The 10,154-nt window shown below is 45.5% G+C and overlaps 1 long non-coding RNA gene and 1 pseudogene across 1 annotated transcript; both read left to right on the plus strand.

Moving 5' to 3' along the window:
• The first annotated feature begins 346 nt into the window (after positions 1 to 346).
• Positions 347 to 3,540, plus strand: LOC721289 (uncharacterized). Its single transcript, XR_013407632.1, has 2 exons — positions 347 to 505; positions 2,443 to 3,540. It is a non-coding gene; the product is annotated as an uncharacterized LOC721289 (long non-coding RNA).
• A 2,533-nt stretch (positions 3,541 to 6,073) lies between these two features.
• On the plus strand, positions 6,074 to 7,509 carry LOC144336134 (protein GOLM2 pseudogene; annotated as a pseudogene).
• Positions 7,510 to 10,154: the final 2,645 nt, after the last annotated feature.

Consider the following 10,154-nt stretch of genomic DNA (forward strand, 5'->3'; position numbering starts at 1 on the left):
GTCTTTCTTTTTTTGAGATGGAGTCTCGCTCTGTCTCCCAGGCTATAGTGCAGTGGCATGATCTTGGTTAACTGCAACTTCCACCTCCTGGGTTCAGGCAATTCTCTTGCCTCAGCCTCCCAAGTGAGTAGCTGTCACTACAGGTGCATATTACCACACCCAGCTAATTTTTGTATTTTTAGTAGAAATGAGGTTTCACCATGTTGGCCAGGCTGGTCTCGAACTCCTGACCTCAAGTGATCCACCTGCCTCGGCTGCCCAAAGTGCTGGGATTACAGGTGTGAGCCACCGCACCTGGCCAATCTCTCTTTTTTATTTCTCATTTGTTTTCCATTTTCTTTTTCAGAACTGAGCCCCTGAGTCCTGAGTTGGTGGCAGCTGCATCTGCTGTGGCAGATTCTCTCCCTTTTGACAAGGAAACCACCAAGTCAGAGCTGCTGAGGCAGCTCCAGCAGCATGAGGAAGCGTCAAGGGCACAGAGAGATGCAAAGCGACCTAAAATTAGGTGAGTGAATCTAAACCTTTAGGTCAGTAATGTTTGTATCTCAAAATGGCCATTTTCATGTGGCTAGTGGGTAATGCACGTAGTATATACCACATACATGGAATTTGTATATAAAATGTATGGCATAATTTTAGCAATTCAATTTTTTAAAAAAACTTAAGACATAAGTATGACTATCGTTTTTAAGAAACCAACTGAATGAAGTTTCCTTTTAGGCAGTTACAGTTTCTCGTCCATGAAAATATAAATGGTAAATTCAGTAATGTCATTACAAATAAATAACAGAATAAGGTAGCTTCTCTGAGAAAAGTATTTTTTTTTTCAGTTAAATAGCTTGTTTTATGCACAGTATGGTAATCTTCAGGTCTGTTTCCTTCTCTTTTTCCTCCTATTCTTATATTTCAGCTGATATCTTTCCACGTATTCTCTTCGACTCTCATTATTTTATGCGATGTTATACTACTTGCTGCCTACTTTATAGTACATGGTAACACAGCTTTATTTTGTAGAGTGATCTGAACCAGGTGTTCTCAATGAGCATGTGTACCAGGTTTATTTCAAGAAGTGAAAAGAAATGGCCATATGCGCTGGCTCATGCCCATGATCCCAGCACTTTGGGAGGCTGAGGCGAGAGGATCACTTGAGTCTAGGAATTTGAGATCATCCTGGGCAACAAAGCAAGACCCCATCTCTACAAAACATAAAAAAATTAGCTGGGCACCGTGGCTTGTGCCTGTAGTTCTAGCTACTTTGGAGGCTGAAGCAGGAGGATCACTTAAGTCCAGGGTTTGAAGCTGCACTGAGCTGTGATCTCACCACTGCACTCCAGCCTGGGCGATAGAGTGAGACCCTATCTCTAAAATAAATAGTAATTTTTTTAAAAAGGAAGACATAGATATCTGGACTGTCAGTTCAGTGACTCATTTTGTTTGTGTTTGAATAAATACAAAGCAGCAAATAGATATGGCTAACTCTTGGTTTTAATTTAGTTATCGAATGTAGATGATAGGTATACAGATACTGATTTTACTTTCCTATCATTTTCTCTGAATAACTTTTCATGAGACACTTATGATTTCAATGAATATTTCTGAAAAACGTCTTTAAATTAAAAGATGAAAGTAAACATGAATTGTAATGTTCTGTGTTATGTGAATGTTAATAGGTGACTTTTTTTTTTTTTTTTTTTTTTTTTGAGACGGAGTCTCACGCTGTTGCCCAGGCTGGAGTGAGTGGCGCGATCTCGGCTCACTGCAAGCTCCGCCTCCCGGGTTCCCGCCATTCTCCTGCCTCAGCCTCCCGAGTAGCTGGGACTACAGGCGCCGCCACCGCGCCCGGCTAGTTTTTTGTATTTTTAGTAGAGACGGGGTTTCACTGTGGTCTCGATCTCCTGACCTTGTGATCCGCCCGCTTTGGCCTCCCAAAGTGCTGGGATTACAGGCTTGAGCCACCGCGCCCGGCAATAGGTGACATTTTTTATTTAAACATTTTTTATGCTGTATAATTAGTACATAAAAATGAAATAAGCATTAAATGATATCAGTCTTCTGTTGAAGAAAGTTTTTACTGTTCTGTAGCTAAGATTTCTTTTTTTTTTTTTTTTTTTTTTTTTTTTGAGACGGAGTCTCGCTGGGTCTCCCAGGCTGGAGTGCAGTGGCGCGATCTCGGCTCACTGAAAGCTCCGCCTCCCAGGTTCACGCCATTCTCCTGCCTCAGCCTCCCGAGTAGCTGGGACTACAGGCGCCCGCCACCGCGCCCGGCTAGTTTTTTGTATTTTTTAGTAGAGACGGGGTTTCACCGTGTTAGCCGGGATCGTCTCTCGATCTCCTGACCTCGTGATCCGCCCGTCTCGGCCTCCCAAAGTGCTGGGATTACAGGCTTGAGCCACCGCGCCCGGCCTGTAGCTAAGATTTCTAATACACTTTTTATTATTTCAGTTTCAGTAACATAATGTCAGATATGAATGTTGCCAGATCTGCTACAGATAGAGTTCGGTAGAGTTCGTTCAAGACCAGAGCATCAGATTCAGTTTGAGGAAGGCTATGACAATTATCCTGGTCAGGAGAAGACTGCTGATCTTACAAAAAGGTATCAGGCTTTGCAATCTGCTGGGTTTTGTTTGTGTCGTTTGTTTTTACCTTAACTGTAAACTTTTACCTTATTGCGTGTATTATTGCTGTTGGATATCTGAGCATTATGAATGTATTTACATCTGTGCTCTTACTGTCTGTATACCACTTCCTAGAGAGGGAACCATGTGCTGGATTTAGTCAGTCCTGCAGTTTTCCATACCTTAAATCAAAATGGGCTATGCTTCACATCTACCCACGATGAACAGGGGTCCTTTGATTTAGAATAAGAGGAACTGACTCAATTCTGAACAAAGAAGTGTTTTGTGAGAAACATTATTTTTCATTTGAATATCAGTGTCTAATACTGTGTATTCATATCCCCTTTATATCTCAATACATGCTTATCTTTTGGTGTACCTTAGAGAAATGACCCACCATCAATGAAAAGAAGGAAAGGCAAGAGGGAAAAAAGTTTATGTGATACCTTAAAGTGGTAGATTACTTGTGGCCATTTGAATTTACTGATTTGAAGTTCTTAAAGATGCTGAGCCATGCCTTACAAAGTTATTTTAGAATCTAAAGTTGTTCTGTATTTGTATGAAGTTACTGTTCTTTCTCACCTTTAAACCCTGAAAGTGATAGCTGGGAAGGAGGAAGCAGGTATTGGGCATGGTCTGACAAAAATTAACTTGTCTTTACAGCAGATATGCTCTCAGCTGCAGTGTTTTCACTGCATTATGTATTCTGTGGATTCGTTTTAAGTGAAATCAGAAACTTGAGTTAACTCCTTCCAGGTGTTACATTACTGATTTATACAAGAAAGTTGGAAAAGGTGGTCAGCAGTTAACACCGGAAGTTCAAGAGGTTATGGTGACTGTGGAAGATTATTTGAATTGCTAATTTAAAGTGATTTAGCATCTGTTACATATTATTGAATAAAGGAGAGGTCTTCCTGGAGTTTTAGTTAAGAATATTTAACTGAATCAGTTAATCCTCGAGAATATTTAACGGAATCATTCATCTTGGACATGATTCTGTGCAACTGCGTTAGGATGGTACATTATAATTTGATTTTTAATATTAGATTTGATATTTAATATTGTTAAAATTAGAAGCTAAAGTAGGAAAGGGGTTTCTGTGCCTTCAATGTGTTAAAAAGCCAGCTAGAGGGGAGTAAGGGGAAAAATGATGAGACGTCAAGTTGTTCGCCCTGCTATGACTGGGGCAGGATCTGGGGTGACACCCCCAGGCAACCCAGGCCTGGGCTGATTCCTTCTGTTGGAGGTTGACAGTTCACACTGGCCTGCCTCAGAATGTTGGCACTGCCACTGACTATTCTGTGACTGGGCACCTTTTATAACTTCCATCAACGTGTTTCCCCAGCTATAAAATGCTGAAACTGAAACCGAGCTTAAATGGTTTTCTTGAGGAATAGATCTGGTACATAGTAGGTGCTCAGCAAATGTCCATTCCCTTTCTTTATAGTACATTACTCTTTTGAGATTCAATACTTTACCACGGCATTCGCCCTCTGCTGTGACTTGCTTTAATCCACCATCCTATTTGCCAGACGTGCGGTTGAGGGAGAAGAAGGCCAGGCAGTGAAGAGAGTTGTGGAGCATAAAAGTCTTTGTTTGTAAATAACTTGGGAACCAGCTAGAAGAAAGATTATATGATTTGAGATCACATTATTTAACATTCATATGGTATTTGCATTTTTTCCAGTTATTTCTGTTTACTAGAGAGAAGTAATTTTATTAAAAAAACAAGAATTCAAATTTTTTGTTTGTTTCTTTTAGATGGAGTCTTGCTCTGTTGCCCAGGTTGGAGTGCGGTGGCATGATCTCAGCTCACTGCAAATTCCACCTCCTGGGGTCAAGCAATTCTCCTGCCTCAGCCTTCTAAGTAGCTGGGACTCAGCCTCCCAAGTGGCTGGGATTACAGGCATGCGCCACCATGCCCAGTTAATTTTTTGTGTGTTTTTAGTAGAGACAGGGTTTCACCATGCTGGCCAGGCTGGTCTTGAACTCCTGATCTCATGATCCACCCGCTTTGGCCTCCCAAAGTGCTGGAATTACAGGCATGAGCCACCACGCCCGGCCTCAAAATTATTTTTAAAACTAACCCCCCACTTTATTTTATTTTTTATTTTTATTTTTTGAGATGGTGTCTCTCTCTTATTGCCCAGCCTGGAGTGAAGCGGCACAATCTCAGCTCACTGCAACCTCTGCCTCCTGGGTTCAAGGGATTCTCTTGCCTCAGCCTCCTGAGCAGCTGGAATTACAGGCATCCGCCGTCACATCCGGCTAATTGTTTTGTATTTTTAGTAGAGACGGCGTTTTACCATGTTGGCCAGGCTGGTCTCGAACTCCTGACCTCAGGTGATCCACCCACCTTGGCCTCACAAAGTGCTGGGATTACAGGCGTGAGCCACCGTGCCTGGCCAACCCTCCAGTTTATAAACTGGATTTTAACCTGCCAGTAAATTTATTCAAGTAAATATATGAATTGATGCATAAAGCAGTAGGTTATCAAATGTGCAAGAAAATGTCACCTATTAACTCTCTGATATTAACTTCAATAGCTAATTAAAAATAGTCATGTAAAGAAAGTTAATAATTATTTTTAAATTACAGAATGATTGCTTTATGAAAGAGAATGTTGTGATTTACCTATGGAATTTTTTATAATTATGATTTATAATTAAACATTGCAGTGTTTTCTGCCCTTAAAGACAAACGTTGACTTTAACAGCTTCTAATTTAGGATAGTTTTATAGTTTTTCACAATATGGAGTTTTTAAAACCTTAATATAAATGGGAAAAAATAAAAATTATGGCAAATTAAGCTAATCTTTTCAATTAGGTATTTTGGAAATTAAATTGCTTTAACCGATTTGTTGTAGTATGAAGCAAAACTTCAAGTGCACATTTCTGTTTTTAGTTTATCAGTCCTAAAAATGTGGCAATTTAGCTAAGATTTTTGATGTGGGTCAGTGGAATTATTTTTAATTTCTACATGGAATATTTCACTTAAGATATCTTCTCATAATTTTTGTTGACAGTTTAAAATATATTCATTAAAATTTTTTTTTTTTTTAGACTTAGGGAAAATATATTCACGGGGAAAAGAGTTAATATTTTTGACCTGACGGCAGTTACTAAAGACACACCTGAAACCGGTTTGTTAAGAATAACACTATCGGAGGTGTTGGGTTCGGGATGCGGGCAGCTGCGTTCTCCCTGTTCCCTTGGGCAGGTTCAGGGTGGGGTTCAAAGCCTCAGGAACGCGTTTTGGCCTGATTTGAGGAGCTGGCGGCGAGGGACCTGCGGCTTACGTCCCCACCCCCTTCCCCGGCTCGCCGGAGACCGATAAGCCCGCCTCCTCCCCCGGCCGGCCCTGGGGCCGTGTCCCCGGGGCAACTCCAGCCGAGGCCTGGGCTTCTGCCTGCAGGTGTCTGCGGCGAGGCCCCTCGGGGACAGCCCGATTTGGCCTCATGGTGGGTCTCGGGGCCAGCGGCCTGCGTTCTCTGGTGCTGGTGGTGCTGCTGGTAGTGATCGTCGTCCCTCGCCTTCAACTACTGGAACATCTCTTCTGCCACGTCCTGCTTCAGGAGGAGGAGGCCGAGCTGCAGGGCCAGGTCCCGCGCACCGAAGTGGCCCGCGGGCGGCTGGAAAAGCGCAATTGGGACCTCTTGCTGTTGGTGGACACGCACAAGAAACAGATCACCAGAAGGAGGCCGACTGCGGCCGCCTCAGCAGCCGGCCGCAGGTCAGAGAGGGCCTGGGGAAGAGATGCGAGGATGACAAGGTTAAACTATAGAACAACATATCATATCAGATGGCAGACATACCTCATTCAAAGGAGCACCTTGCTGAGCTTCCTCAGGAGTTTCTTCCACAAGAAGACCAACTTCAGGACTATAGGAAGAACAATACTTACCTTGTGAAGAGGTTAGAATATGAAAGTTTTCAGTGTGAACAGCAGATCAAGGAAATGAGAGCACAGCATGAAGAAAATATTAAAAAGTTAGCAGACCAGTTTTTACAGGAACAAAAGCAAGAGGCCCACAAGATTCAATCAAATGACAGAAAAGAATTGGGTATAAACAATCAAGTAGTACCTAAAAATATTCCAAAAGTAGCTGAGAATGTTGCAGATAAGAATGAAGAACCCTCAAGCAATCATATTCTACATGGGAAAGAACAAATCAAAAGAGGTGGTGATGCAGGGATGCCTGGAATAGAAGAGAATGACCTAGCAAAAGCTGATGATCTTCCCTCTGCTTTAAGGAAGCCTCCTATTTCAGTTTCTCAACATGGAAGTCATCAAGCCATCTCCCAGCTTCCAACTGGACAACCTCTCTCCCCAAATATGCCTCCAGATTCACACGTAAACCACAGTGGAAACCCTGGTACTTCAAAACAGAAGCCTCCCAGTCCTCTTCAGCATTTAATTCCAGGCTCAAACTCGGACAGTGAACCCAGAATTCAAACAGATACACTAAAGCGAGCTAGCAAGGATAGAGTCAGTGATTTCCATAAATTGAAGCAAAGCTGATTCTTTGATGAGAATGAATCCCCTGTTGATCTGCAGCATGGCCCTAAACTGGCGGATTATGATGGGGATGATGGTAACGTAGGTGAGTATGAGGCAGACGAGCAGGCTGAGCTGGCTTACAATGAGGAAGAAGTTGGTGATGGTGGATCGGAAGACATCCAAGATGATGAAGAACGAGAGCTTCAAATAGATCCTGCAGACTATGGAAAGCAACATTTCAATGATGTCCTTTAAGTCCTAAAGGAACATTTCAGAAAACCTAAAGTGCTGTAAAATGAACTCATTCTGCTTTGTCCTTTCTGACTTTTGTTGTAAAGATGAGTTGTATCCGTTGTAAAGACACATTGAGATAGAATTAAGGAAAAACTTTAATGAAGGAATGTACCCATGTACATATGTGAACTTTTTCATATTGTATTATCAAGGCATAGACTTTTTTGGTTATGATACAGTTAAGCAAAAAACAGCTAATCTTTGCATCTAAAGCAAACTAACGTATATTTCACATTTTATTGAGCTCATTTCCACAAATAGATAAACAAGAAAAAATGGTAGTACAGGTTATATGTTGCACAGAATAACTATATTAAGAACAGAACAGATATTCAGCAGAAAACTTTTTAACATTAATTTTTTTTTTTTTTTTTTTTTTGGAGATGGAGTTTTAGTCTTGTTGCCCAGGCTGGAGTGCAATGGCACAATCTCGGCTCACTGCAACCTCCGCCTCCTGGATTCAGGTGATTCTCCTGCCCCAGCCTCCCAAGTAGCTGGGATTACAGGCACCTGCCACCACGCCCAGGTAATTTTTTTTTTTTTTTGATGATTCTCGCTCTGTTCCCCAGGCTGGAGTATAGTGGCGCCATCTGGGCTCACTGCAAGCTCCGCCTCCCGGGTTCAATCAGTTCTCTGCCTCAGCCTCTCGAGTGGCTGGGATTACAGGCACCAGCCACCACGCCAGGCTAGGTTTTTTTTTATTTTTAGTAGAGACAGGGTTTCAGCATCTTGGCCAGGCTCGTCTTGAACTCCTGACCCCGTGATCCACCCGCTCAGCCTCCCAAAGTGCTGGGATTACAGGTGTGAGCCACCACACCCGGCCTAATGTTTGTATTTTTAATAGAGAGCTAATAGTATGTTTAATAGAGATGGGGTTTCACCATGTTGGCCAGGCTGGTCTTGAACTCCTGACCACAGGTGATCCTCCTGCCTTGGCCTCCCAAAGTGCTGGGACTACAGGTGTGAGCCACTGCACCCAGTCTACACACTAATTCTTGTTAGCCCAACGCTGTGCTGTTCTATCTACCCCTCATTTCATGCTCAAGGAGTCATACCTAGAATAGTTACCCACAAGAGGGAAACTGGAAGCCAAACACTGGACAGTTTGTGTACAAAGTCACCTCCCTACTCCTTTTTACATGAGTGCTGATGCGTTTTGCAGATGAGCTTTCAGCTGAGGCCTGATGGAAGTTGGGATAATCTGCAAAGACATAACAATATTTATAAGTTATATCTTAGGGTTTTTTTTTTGTGTTTTTTTTTTTTTTTTGAGACGGAGTCTAGCTCTGTCGCCCAGGCTGGAGTGCAGTGGCGCGATCTCGGCTCACTGCAAGCTCCGCCTCCTGGGTTTACGCCATTCTCCTGCCTCAGCCTCCTGAGTAGCTGGGACTACAGGCGCCCGCCACCGCGCCCGGCTAATTTTTTGTATTTTTAGTAGAGACGGGGTTTCACCGTGGTCTCGATCTCCTGACCTTGTGATCCGCCCGCCTCGGCCTCCCAAAGTGCTGGGATTACAGGCATGAGCCACCGCGCCCGGCCTCTTAGGGTTTTTTGTTCGTTTGTTTTTGAGACGGAGTCTCGCTCTTGCCGAGGCTGGAGTGCAGTGGCCGGATCTCAGCTCACTGCAAGCTCTGCCTCCCGGGTTCACGCCATTCTCCCGTCTCAGCCTCCCGAGTAGCTGGGACTACAGGCGCCGCCACCACGCCCGGCTAGTTTTTGTGTGTGTGTGTGTGTATTTTTAGTAGAGACGGAGTTTCATTGTGTTAACCAGGATGGTCTCGACCTCCTGACCTCGTGATCCGCCCGCCTCGGCCTCCCAAAGTGCTGGAATGACAGGCCCGAGCCACCGCGCCTGGCCGCTTAGTTCTTGAAATTGTGGGATGCGGGGCAGGGAGGCGGGCGGGCTGCAGGCGGGGTCCGGCTCTGGGGCCAGGCTGGGGCACGGTCGGGACCTAGTCGAGGGCCGGACTGGTCAGGGTTCCGGCGAGATCCCGCGTCCGAGTCCTAGTGGGCCGGCCTGGGGCAGGATCTGGCTCTGGCTGCGGGTCCAGGCCCGGGTTCGGGTTGGGCCTCCGATCCAGCCCGCCCGGGGCAGGTTTCCATCCCGCGCTTGCCGAAGTCCCGGGGGTGGAAGACGGGGAGGGCTCTACGTCGGGGAAGCGGCTCTGAAGACCGCGTGGGGGCGCTCGAGGGGGCCTGGGGCCGCCCTCCCCTCTGGGTCAAAGGTCATCGCAAGGGCAGGGGGAACTTCCTGTTCCCTGGCTCTCCGACCACTTACTTCCTGATAACCTGGCAGAGCTCTCCGGCGGGCGTCGGGGCTGGGGGGAGGCCTGGCAACTTTAGGCAGCTTCCCGAAGGTGTGCCAGGCTGGGGGCTGGGTGCGGCGGGTGGCAGCCTCTGCCACAGCGGGAGTGTAAGAGTGGACCTGCAGGCCGGGCATGAGGAGGTGGAGCGGCGCCCGCCTCGTGCCTGGGATCATCGGCCTGCTGGGGCAGGAGGGCAGCCGCGTGTCAGGTGACCAGCGCCATGTCTGGAAGGGTAAACTGAGGCTGGAGCCGAACCGGGAACGAAGACACAAGGCAAATGGCAGTGAGAATAGCTTTTATTAGGGCTTGCGGGCGAGGTTCCTGTGCCCAAAGGCGTGGGCCGGGGAAGTTGCGCTGAGGGAGGAGGGTAGGGGCTTCTTACATCCCCAGAGGCAGGGAAGCTGGTTGTGCAAACAGGGCCTGGGGGGTCTTGAAACT

Source organism: Macaca mulatta, chromosome 17 (genome assembly GCF_049350105.2).
Source record: "Macaca mulatta isolate MMU2019108-1 chromosome 17, T2T-MMU8v2.0, whole genome shotgun sequence".
NCBI classification, from domain to species: domain Eukaryota; kingdom Metazoa; phylum Chordata; class Mammalia; order Primates; family Cercopithecidae; genus Macaca; species Macaca mulatta.